Source organism: Rattus norvegicus, chromosome 13 (assembly GCF_021556685.1).
Source record: "Rattus norvegicus strain SHRSP/BbbUtx chromosome 13, alternate assembly SHRSP_T2T, whole genome shotgun sequence".
Lineage (NCBI taxonomy): Eukaryota > Metazoa > Chordata > Mammalia > Rodentia > Muridae > Rattus > Rattus norvegicus.
Genome location: NC_141546.1, coordinates 91,841,166 through 91,853,648, shown reverse-complemented (window position 1 = coordinate 91,853,648; position 12,483 = coordinate 91,841,166). Strand labels below are relative to the sequence as shown.

Genomic DNA, 12,483 nt, shown 5'->3' with positions numbered 1-12,483 from the left:
TCTACATCCGGTTCCTATCAGCATGCACTTCTTAGCTTCATCCATCTTATCTAGTTTTGGTGGCTGTATATATATGGGGCACATGTGGGGCAGGCTCTGAATGGCCGTTCCTTCAGTCTCTGCTCTAAACTTGGCCTCCTGGCTTCCTTTGATCATGACCTGTGCCGTGGAGGTGAGGGCCAAATAAGTCCTTTCCTTCCACAACTGCTTCTGGTCGAGTTGCTTTATCCCAGCAGGAGTCAACCTGACTCAGATATGGACTCTCAGGCCTGGAAAAGGGAGCTGGCCTTCCCCTTATTCACAAGCTGCTTTTTCTCCACCTTGACTGTGGCATGGACCACTTGGGAGTAGAATTGAACTGGAACGTGGAGACCGTGTAGTTGAGGTCAAAGAATGCCCCTTTGGCTGAAGTATGAAGCAGGTTTGGTGAGAGGTGCTCCATATAGAAAACTCAACTACTCCTGCCTCACCATCGTGTCTTTGGGATGCAGCTGGTACTGCAGGAAGTGATTTAGCTCTCTGCCAAATGGGGAGGGGCAAAAAAACAGGAAAATCCCCCAACTTTAGCAAAAGACATAAGCCTTCCTTTCAGGCAGCTGCAAATTACAAACAACAAATGTGTATGTGTGTGAGTAACTATAGATTTTTCCTGGTAAGACTGTATGCATTAATAAGTGTTCTCTTGAGTAACAGAACTTATAGAATGAATATATATGTATGTATATACACATGGAATGAATATATACTCATATATAGAATGAATATGCATATTTTATATTTTATATATAGAATGAAATATTTTATATTTAGAATGAAATATATATGTGTGTATATATATATACATACACATATATATGATTAGAATTACTTACAGGCTGTCGTGGTCCAACTAATTCAGCAAGGTCCAATCAGTAATTGGCTGCCCCACAAGCAAGGCTGGGTGTTTTGCTGGTCTTCAGTGTACACTAGAATCCTGAAGGGCTTCCGGCAGAAGGCGTGGACTAGATTAGAGGTGTGCCTTTTCCCCTCAGAGGTTTGATTAGAAGTGGGTCTTCCCGTTTTTTGGTTTGAGTTAATCCCAGCTGTAGCAAGCGAACAACCACGAACAACCTGGAAGGTCACTGACTTTCGGGTGCTCTGTTTCGTGCTTTGTCTTTAAAATGAAACAAGTTGAAAAGCCATTCCTTCAGAAAAAGAATATTTGTGTATCGGTGATATAACCTTCAACAAACTCTCTGAACTTCGGTCTCCACACTCCGAGACTGGAATAATTAGGATTGCTCCACATGGAGACTGGGTTTTTCTACAAGTCAAACAAGAGCTTGTGTATCCCCAACCCTCTACCTGGAAATTATTGACATGATTAGCTCGTTTCTCTCCTTCCCCTCCGGCTTCTCTTGCACACTGTATCCCACTTGTTTACTAACCCTTGTAATTCGTTTTCACATTTGGTTCTGGTTTATGATATCCTGTTTCCCCTTCTCTTTGGTGAGACCCTATCTCATGAGACCATTTCTCATGCTTTCATGTTGAAGATACAGCAGTCTTAGTGGAGACTGTTTCTACTATTAGAGCAGAGGAGGGGGATCTATCTTTTCTTGGGCTTCTGAGTGTCCTTCAAGCACTTTTAAAGCAGCATTTCAATCTGATAAAATTGCTATTGGTGTTAACAAGTTCTTTAATCTGTTATTGAAGGTACTCCTGATGTCTAGCGGGTTGCAAAGAGCTAAAGAGAAACGGCAGGTTCTGGTCACTGGAAGAGCTCCATACAGTAGCAATCTCTTAGGGTCAAGCCAGGTCTGGTCGTTGTAGCTACTGCCAAGGGCTGAGGAATTCAATACTTGCAATTGCCTAGACAAGCAGTTCTCAACCTGTGGGTTGAGACCTTTTGGGGTTTGAATGACCCTGTCACAGGGGTCACCTAAGACCACCATAAAGCACAGATATTTACTTTACAGTAGCAAAATTCCAGTTAAGAAGTAGCAACAAGGGGTTGGGGATTTAGCTCAGTGGTAGAGCGCTTGCCTAGCAAGCGCAAGGCCCTTGGTTCGGTCCTCAGTTCCGGGGGAAAGAAAAAAGACAAAAAAGAAGTAGCAACAAAAATAATTTTGTGGTTGGAAGTTACCACACGTGAGGAGCTGTATTAAAGGGTCACCGCATTAGAGAACCACTGGCCTAAAAGCTGTAATGCCAGCTGCTACTAAGGGCTAAGGACTCCAGATACTTCAGGTCTACACAGGCTGTACACCTGTAAGGGTGTATGCTCTAGGCTTACATAGAGCTGTAATGTCAGAGGGTGCTGTCTACACTGTGCTGGCTTACCCACATGCTCTCACTGCTGACAGCCACCAAACACTGAGGGATACAATTGGTGCTGACGGTGAGCATTTTGAAGAGCTTCTCCTTGCCCAGGTAGCTGACTGGTACAATTATGAACCTTCTTGGAAGGGACAAGTTCAGGTTTTTTTTTTTTAAATCACCCACAACCTAGGTAGAAAAATCCCATGGATAAAAGGAATTAAAACTTGGTAAAAATATCTACTTAAAATCTGAGTAAGGAGAAAATGTTTACATTAAGTCTTAAATGTCTTTTGTGCCACAACATATGAAAACTACGAAGGGCTAATGAGGTCATGTCTAAAGGAAAGAGGCAGCTAGTAAATATATTTCTGTGGGTCTGCAGGCATAACTGAAACATCAGAGAGAATGTGGGAAAGTGGCCGCAGGGACAGTACTTATAATCTCTGAAATTCCTCCCAAAGCATAAAGAGCCACTGGGATAGTCAGCACAAGATCCAGAGGAGACAGCTACACAAACATCTAGATGGCAAAGTGTTCCTGTGAACCCATTTCACATTTGCACTAGGAGGAAAGGACCAATTGCAAATAAGCTCTTAGCAGGCCTGAGATCAAGGGAAGTTCAGTATCAGTGAAAGTACCCATCCCAGGTCTTGGAGAAGTGTAACAATGTCTCACGGTGTAACAAGAGCCAATGGAGTAGACTGGGTCCTATAAACACTCAAAACTAACTGAATCTTCTCATAAAACAAGGTCTCCCACTGATGATAAATGTTGATAGAGGATGAAGAACATAAAGAGAGAATCTACTAGAAAGATAGGAAGAGAGGTAGCATGTCACCACATGTAATCCTGGCACTTGGGAAGTAAAGGCAGGAAAATAGTGAGTTCAAGGCCAGTTTGGGACACAGGCTGAAACCATAAACAAAGAAGCTGAGAAGAGAAACAATTGTCTTTTAGAAAAGAACACAGTGCAGAATTTCTATCTCTATAAAGAAGTCTCTCCCATTCCTCTTCGGAAAGCACAGAAAAAGCTTATTTCATTACACAAAACAAAACCCAACACTTTGTTCCTCCTGACTCAGTCACCTGAATGTTAGAATTAAGCACAGTGCAGCATCATACCTGATCTGATAACTGCCAGATTGTCTCAGTTCCCAAGTATGAGCTCTAAAGAGCACAGACTTTGTGGCTCTATGGCTTGCGTGCTTTTTCCCATATTGAGTATAAAATACATGTTAAGTGAGTAGATGAGAAGAAAGTGAAGAGACAGCATACAAGGTGAGTGTAAAAGAGGAATTAGCCAATATCAAGAGTCTACAAATGGATACAATCCTGGTTTTGCATTGGGGTCACCTGTATGACATTAAGAACTCTGTGGGGCTTAAAAGATGAATCAGCGGGGTTGGGGATTTAGCTCAGTGGTAGAGCGCTTGGGTTTGGTCCCCAGCTCTGAAAAAAAGAAAAGAACAAAAAAGATGGATCAGCTAAGAGCATAAGCCACTCTTTCAGAGGACCTCAACTCAGTTCCCAGCACCTACATAACAGCCCACGACTGTAACTCCAGTTCCAGAGGACACAATGACCTCTGCATGCATATACCCACAAGTATACATGACTTAAAAATAACAGAAATAAATCTTCAAACGTAATAAAAGCTATACTCTATAAAGTATTTTTAAAAGAATTTTCTTTTTATGTTTAAAGAAATTGAAGTGTTTTTTGTTTGTTTTTTTAACAAGTATTAACAAGGCTCCAATTTGACTAGGTAAAAAACAAATAAACAAATTATCAGCATTAGGAATGAAAGAAGGGTTAACTTCATTATACATGGACAGACACTAGAAGATATTATGATTAATTTAACACAAACACCAGTTTATGCAAATGGAGCCTCCTTGCTAAAGGGCACAAGCCCAAACTGACATAGAAGAAACCGCTGTCAGAAACACCTGATGTCCATTAAAGATATTTACAATTTAAAAACCTTCCATGGTAGGGAGGGCATGAAAGATAAAAACAAAAACAAAACAAAAAAGCCCCAAAAACCAAAACCAAAACAAAACAAAAAACAAACAAACAAACAAAAACAAAAAAACCAACCTCCAGGTCCAGAGAGCTCTCCTGGTGGATTCTATGAAATATTCACGACACAGAAAGTATCAATTTTATGCAACCTCTTTCAGAAAATAAGGAAAATACTTTCTAATTCATTGTATAAGAAAAACGTATCCTTAGAAAAGAAAACATTAAAAGAAGATAATATTATAGAGTATCATCTTTCATGAGAAGAAATGTGGTATCCTTTAAAGAATAAAAGTCAGCAATATATAAAATGAACAACGTGGCACGTCTAAGTAAATTGATGCAAGATTAGTTTAACACAAAACAAACAAAAACAAATAAAATCCCAAACCCACTGGTGGGGCCCATGTGGCTTGGCAGGTGTAGGCACTTGCCACCAAGCCTGACAATCTGAGCTGGGGACTCTCATGGTGGAAGAGAGAAACAGGACCCACAAGAAGCCCTGCAACTTTCACATGCACCCTTAGGCATATGTGCAAATAGCAGAAATACATTATGGGCGGATGTAACTTACTATCCTGACGGAAGAAAGAAGGAGTCAATCGCTTCCAGTGGGTGAAAGAGAGCTTTTAACAAAATCAAACTCAATTTATAATAAAAATTGTGATCAAAGTAGGAATGGAGAGACTTTCTCAGTTGTCACAGAGAAACAGAGAGAGGGGGGAGAGAGAGAGAGAGAGAGAGAGAGAGAGAGAGAGAGAGAGAGAGAGAGAGAGAGTGTCACGGAAATGTTTCAGTTGACTTTCAACTTAGCAGTGAAGGGCCTTTCCCTCTCTGATCACTCCCATCAGTTCTAAAGCAAAGGAATATATGCTCACGCACTGGAAAGAAGAGAAACCAAACGGTTCCTTTTGTTTTGCTGATGAGATCATATACACAGGGGGTGCATTAGGGTACACACACACACACACACACACACACACACACACTACTGAAGAATTGGTTTTAAATTGACTTATACAGTGCTGGCTATGTGCCTGCTTGAGAGTCCAGCAGCTGCTCAGTCCACAAGGCTAGATGTCTTGGTAGGACAGCCTGGAGGATGCCTGCAGAGCCACTGGTCTCAGTCTGGGTTGAAAGACTGAAGAAGCTGGGTTCCAATGCCAGCAAAGGAAAGCGGTGGAGGCAGCAGCCACAGTGGACTCCCTCACCAGCAGGGAATGAAGGCAGGCAGGCAAAAGCAGCAATGGTTTCCCTCCAGACCTTGGAATCTGTGCTGCTGGAAGGTACAGTCCCCTCTGGACAAGGGCCTTCCCAGCTTCAGCTAGTCCCAGCAAGTAACCCCCTACACCAACACGGAGATAAGTCTCTTAGTTCATTCAAAATTCGGTCAAGTTGGCAAGTCAAGATTAACCATCACCACAAGTTTATATAAAACTTACAATTCCTAAGTTCAAACAGCAAAATCCTATCATATGGGATCAGCACATAAGTGCTAGTCTCATTTCTATATGCTAGCAAAAATTAATTAGAAAGTCAAGTGTTTAAAGAAGTTCTATTTCTTTTTTTTTAATTTATTTAATACTTAATAATAATTCTTTGGTTTCCAGGCAAACATCCCCCTCCCCCCTCCCCTTCCTTATGGGTGTTCCCCTCCCAACCCTCCCTCCATTGCCGCCCTCCCCCCAACAATCTAGTTCACTGGGGGTTCAGTCTTAGCAGGACCCAGGGCTTCCCCTTCCACTGGTGCTCTTACTAGGATATTCATTGCTACCTATGAGGTCAGAGTACAGGGTCAGTCCATGTATAGTCTTTAGGTAGTGGCTTAGTCCCTGGAAGCTCTGGTTGCTTGGCATTGTTGTACATATGGGGTCTCGAGCCCCTTCAAGCTCTTCCAGTTCTTTCTCTGATTCCTTCAACGGGGGTCCTATTCTCAGTTCAGTGGTTTGCTGCTGGCATTCGCCTCTGTATTTGCTGTATTCTGGCTGTGTCTCTCAGGAGAGATCTACATCCTGTCGGTCTGCACTTCTTTGCTTCATCCATCTTGTCTAATTGGGTGGCTGTATATGTATGGGCCACATGTGGAGCAGGCTCTGAATGGGTGTTCCTTCAGTCTCTGTTTTAATCTTTGCCTCTCTCTTCCCTGCCAAGGGTATTCTTGTTCCCCTTTTAGAGAAGGAGTGAAGCATTCACATTTTGATCATCCATCTTGAGTTTCGTTTGTTCTAGGCATCTAGGGTAATTCAAGCATTTGGGCTAATAGCCACTTATCAGTGAGTGCATACCATGTATGTCTTTCTGTGATTGGGTTAGCTCACTCAGGATGATATTTTCCAGTTCCAACCATTTGCCTACGAATTTCATAAAGCCGTTGTTTTTGATAGCTGAGTAATATTCCATTGTGTAGATGTACCACATTTTCTGTATCCATTCCTCTGTTGAAGGGCATCTGGGTTCTTTCCAGCTTCTGGCTATTATAAATAAGGCTGCGATGAACATAGTGGAGCACGTGTCTTTTTTATATGTTGGGGCATCTTTTGGGTATATGCCCAAGAGAGGTATAGCTGGATCCTCAGGCAGTTCAATGTCCAATTTTCTGAGGAACCTCCAGACTGATTTCCAGAATGGTTGTACCAGTCTGCAATCCCACCAACAATGGAGGAGTGTTCCTCTTTCTCCGCATCCTCGCCAGCATCTGCTGTCACCTGAGTTTTTGATCTTAGCCATTTTCACTGGTGTGAGGTGAAATCTCAGGGTTGTTTTGATTTGCATTTCCCTTATGACTAAAGATGTTGAACATTTCTTTAGGTGTTTCTCAGCCATTCGGCATTCCTCAGCTGTGAATTCTTTGTTTAGCTCTGAACCCCATTTTTTAATAGGGTTATTTGTCTCCCTGCGGTCTAACTTCTTGAGTTCTTTGTATATTTTGGATATAAGGCCTCTATCTGTTGTAGGATTGGTAAAGATCTTTTCCCAATCTTTTGGTTGCCGATTTGTCCTAACCACAGTGTCCTTTGCCTTACAGAAGCTTTGCAGTTTTATGAGATCCCATTTGTCGATTCTTGATCTTAGAGCATAAGCCATTGGTGTTTTGTTCAGGAAATTTTTTCCAGTGCCCATGTGTTCGAGATGCTGCCCTAGTTTTTCTTCTATTAGTTTGAGTGTGTCTGGTTTGATGTGGAGGTCCTTGATCCACTTGGACTTAAGCTTTGTACAGGGTGATAAGCATGGATCAATCTGCATTCTTCTGCATGTTGACCTCCAGTTGAACCAGCACCATTTGCTGAAAATGCTATCTTTTTTCCATTGAATGGTTTCGGCACCTTTGTCAAAAATCAGGTGCCCATAGGTGTGTGGGTTCATTTCTGGGTCTTCAATTCTATTCCATTGGTCTATCTGTCTGTCTCTGTACCAATACCATGCAGTTTTTATCACTATTGCTCTGTAATACTGCTTGAAGAAGTTCTATTTCTGATAGCTTAAAAACCAATTAAGAATAAAATTAGCAAATGTATAAGACCTGAACATCAAAACCTAAGACTTATTTGAAAAGAGACCTGCATTATTTATGAAGGACCTTGATATGACATCATCCTATGATAGAAAGATAAAAGGTAAGGATGGATGCTTAAAAAGGAGAGGGTACAGATAGAGAAAGGACCTAAGCTTATTTCATCAGGAACTCGATTCTTTGTGCTGGAGGTGGAACCTGGGTCCTCATGCATGTCAGACAAGTGATCTGCCACTGAGCCGTGTCCTCATCACGGTTATATTAGAGATAAAATTTGGAGCACATGAGCTTCATACTTTTAAAAAGTACAAGCATATGTCATGATCATGAATTGGAAATGACAATATTTTAAAGATGTGTTTTCCTCTGCTAGTTGATTTTGAGATTCTGTGCAGTACTGATTAAAAACTACCAGTGGGGTGTGTTCACTCATGCATGTGTGTTTGTGTGTAAACTGACAAGATGATTCTAAAATCTTCGCAGAAACGAAAATAATCCAGAACAGTCAGAATAATTTTAAAGAGTGGCAATGTTTGAAAATTTTACAACTACTTGATTTTGAGACTTATTATAAAATTACCATAATTAACACAGTGTGATATGCACATAAATATGGATGGACATCTGAATTAATGAAATTAGAGACTCTAGAGATAGAGCCATGCATGTGAGAATGTGCGAGTGTGTGTATGTGTGTGTGTATGTATGTGTGTATGTGAGACTTATAACTATATATCCATATGTGACAAAAATACATTCAATCGCTCCTTGTCCTTACACTGTATAGAAGAACTAATTACAGAGTAAGCTGGGCTGGTGAACTATGCCAGTAGATGAAGGCACTTGATACCAAAATGAATGACTGAGCCCAAACACCAGACCCCACGTAATGGAAGGAGAGGACTCACTTTCTCAAACTGTCCTCTGACCGTCAATGTGCACTCTATGGGCAAGTATGTCCCTCTCACACACACTTTAAATAAATATAAAAGAAAATTTAGTTAAAAATGTGCAAATTCACTCTTTTTTAAAGAAAAATACATACGTGACAGAAAGGCAGAAATGGAAGTTAATACACCCATGACCCTGTTCCATAGAGTAGGATGGTGGGACCTAAGAATCACCATGACCTGTCATATACAAGGACGGACCAGGGAAAACACTTTAGTCTGAATCATCAGGGCTAAGGACCAGAGGCCTGGAGGTAACTACCAGTAGGTCTTGGAGGAATTGGGATGTGGTACTTGGGGAGATGTGCAAGTCTTGGTCTACAGGCTTGAGACCCAGAAGCAATCACAGAAGTCCCAAATTGACACTTTTATCATGGCTGTTTCAAAATACCCAACAAAATCAAATTAATGAAAGAAGGATTTATTTGAGCTCAAAGATCAAAAGCGCAGTCCATCCTGTTTGGAAAGACACAGTGTTAGAAACTTGAGGTGGCTGGTCACATGGTGTCCACAGTCAGGAAGCAGAGAACAGTACTGGTCCTCGGTTTAACTTTCCCTTTTTACTAAGTCCAAGACCCAGCCCATGAATGGTACGGTCCACAGCTAGGTGTGACTGTCTGCCTCTGTGAACCTAGTGTAGAAACTCCTTCAATGACGTCATCAGAGGTTGAGTCCTAGGTGATCCAAGGTTTTGTCAAGGTGGACAACTAAGTCAGCCACCAAACTGAGTAAGAAAAATAAGAACGTCACTCAGTCTGTGTTGGAACATTTGGTCTTAGGGGACCTATTAAATAGAGGGAAGTTATCTCACTGACAATATGGCCCTTGAAGGGTATTATGGGTGCCTGGTCAGTTGTTTCTTTTTCTCCTTTTTGCTTGCTGGGCCACTCAAGGTAAACAAGCCTCCTCCATCATGTGGATTTTCTCCACCTTTTTGTTTCTACCAGGCCTTCACGGGGCTGGATGACAACCAGTCACCATTGTGGGAATTGTTGTCTTTGGTCATTATACTGAACAAGCCCTGGTGATATTCCCTCAGATACCCCTAGAAATCATGGATTACCTGCTATCTAGGTATTTCTCAGCCCAGTCAAGTTGACCCATAAAATGAACCCTCAAAATGATATAAACAATAGTATTTTCTTGATTTTTTTTTTTAATGAATGGCAAGAAAGTATTACTACATATTTCCCCAAAATTTCACACAGGGAAGCTGAGATCAGTCACAAATCCCAATTCCTAAAAATCTTTTATTAACTCTGCTTCATTGTGTATTTATTTACAGACTCGTCTAGAAGACACATTAATAGTCTCTGATAATACTCTAATGAGGTTCGTGAGTAAGTGATCTCAGAAGACATCTCATTTCCTGTTTTCTGTTATTCAACATTGTATAGTGGTTTCCTTTGAGTTTAAAACCTTTCCATCTTGGAGTGAAACTTCTTAAGACACAGGATGTGAAAAGGGAAGTGAAATAAAAGGATATTTTAAGACAGGATGTTTTTGGGAGAAGTTTTAAACCCCTCCCCCCAAAAAACCCCAAAAAACAAAAAACAAAACAAAACAAAATAAAACAACAACAAAAAACCAAAAACCAAAAACTAAAAAAAAAAACCAAAACACAAAACAAAACAAAAAACCAACAAAAAAACAAAACAAACAAACAATAAAAACGTTCTAAGGGGAGAGGAAATACTCCATCCTTCAGGGAATCTCATTAAGTGGGAAGTAAACAACTCAGAATAGCTTCCGGAAGTCCCTGAAACTGATCGTATTACCTAGGCCTGTCTTTCCTCAAGAGTATAAAATAATTATCAAGGGTATAATTCTGAAAGTCACCCGGAGACTAGTCCAGCCACTCGAAAGGAGCACAAACGAAACGAACCCCTTTGAAGAAACAAAGACCAATTGAGCTACCTAAAAAGGCTCAGCTCAACTGAGCCACTGGAAAAAGGTACAGTGAATTATTGTTACATATGATCAAACTACAGAGCAATACATCGGGACCTTTTTTTTTTTTTGACCAAGTCTTGATTTTTATTACTTAAAAAGGTTGCATATTTGTTTTGCTTTCTGACTCTGTGCTTGTGCCTTCAACACTTTCACAATGATTTTTCTGCTCCCCGGTAAGGAAAGCCCGCTTGATCCTGTCATGGACACACGGCACACGTGGAGTCACCATAGGTCCTGCTGACGTGCTTGTTTGTCTTAGACAGTCTCATAAGGACTTTGGGTCTCCCAGCACGTGCGGATTTAGGTGCTTTCCCAACCGTCTTGGTGTAAAGGTAAACAATCCTGTTGCCAGGGGTTCCAGACAGCCTAGTTTTGTTAAAGGCTGTATTGTAGGAAAGCATATGACGACGGTATGTCAAACGCTGGACCATCCTGAGAGCCTCCAAGCACCATCCCCGGAAGAGCTCCATCGGGACTTTTTACTTCCACCTGCCTGAAGCTTCTCCTGATCCTTCTGTTTCCCTTCTCCGTAAGAATTGGAAGCCCAGGAACCACACAGCTCTGAGTGGCTCAGCAGTGGCATTATAGCTCTCAGGGGAAGGTATCCCCAGGGGAGGAGCTCGGGAACCTTAGCCTTGCTCCACTTCAGTTTTTTTTTTCTGTTGTTTGTTTGTTTGTTTTTGTTTTTGTTTTTTTCTCCCTTCTTCTCTTCATTGCTTCTTAGCTTCTTCCAATGAGAGAGTCACACCAGGCAGAAAATCTCAGGAAAGAGAGTTATTGGCGGGTTCAGGATGTAGAAGGATGAATCCGGGGTGGCTTCCTTTGCTCCCCCGGAGTGGACAGCAGGGAATTGAACAAAGAGCAGGGTCTATAAAGGATTTCTTAGTGGGCGGAGCTTTTCAGGAGAGAGATTTCCAAAGCGAGGATTGGTGGGATTTCAAGAGCTGAGCTTGGGATGGGGGCGGGGTGGGGGGTTAAGGATTCATGGATTTTCCAATTCAGGGATTGGCAGGTTTTGTGGGGAAGCTCAGGGAATTGTGGGGTTCTGTGGGAAACTCAGCAATTGGTAGGTGTTTCTGCTCAGGGATCAGTGGCTTTTTGCACCTCTCTATCAGGCCCGTGAGTTGGGATGGGAAGATCTCCCAGCTGAGGCCCCATTGCTGCTCAGCTGCTTGGGGAGCTTGGAGAGGCGCTGCTGTGGACAGCTCCTGTGGGACAGCTCCTGCTGTGGTATTAAGTTATGGAGGGAAAAGAGATGCTGCTACTGTGGACAGCTCCTGTGAAGGCTGCAGGCTGAGGTGGGAAATGCAGTGGTTTTGAGAGGTGCGGCCATTTTGACAGCTCAGGCAGCGAGACTCTTCTGGTAACCACCATTCCATCCTCGGTTTCTACGAGATGAACTTTGAAAGGTTCCACATATGAGTGAGGTTGTGCAGTACTTGCATTCTGCTTGGCAGTACTTCGTGATGCCGTAATATTCCATTATGTATGTATGTCACACTGTCACTCATCGGCTGATAGATATTTATGCCGTTCCACATTTTGGCTATTGTGAATGAGTCTTTTACTCTTTTGTATCATATGTTCTAATCACGACAGCCAATATTCTAGCCTCTATGATGTGAGTAAAGAGGAGTAAAGGATCATTAAATATTATGCAATTAATTAATAATTTCCCTTCAGAAAAAGCACTACCTCTCCATTCTATACCAGTGGAACAGAGGAACTAGAAGGAGTTACTCATCA

General features: G+C 41.8%; 1 long non-coding RNA gene and 1 pseudogene across 1 annotated transcript in view; one reads left to right on the top strand and one right to left on the bottom strand.

The window, feature by feature from the left end:
- The window catches only part of LOC134481599 (uncharacterized), a 49,979-nt gene extending 39,697 nt beyond the window's left edge, over nt 1–10,282 (top strand). Inside the window, exon 3 of the long non-coding RNA XR_015636197.1 lies at nt 10,070–10,282. This is a non-coding gene — a long non-coding RNA (uncharacterized LOC134481599). The remainder of the gene's footprint in view (nt 1–10,069) is intronic.
- Nucleotides 10,283–10,824: 542 nt separating this feature from the next.
- Nucleotides 10,825–11,168, bottom strand: LOC148001832 (large ribosomal subunit protein eL34 pseudogene; annotated as a pseudogene).
- Nucleotides 11,169–12,483: the final 1,315 nt, after the last annotated feature.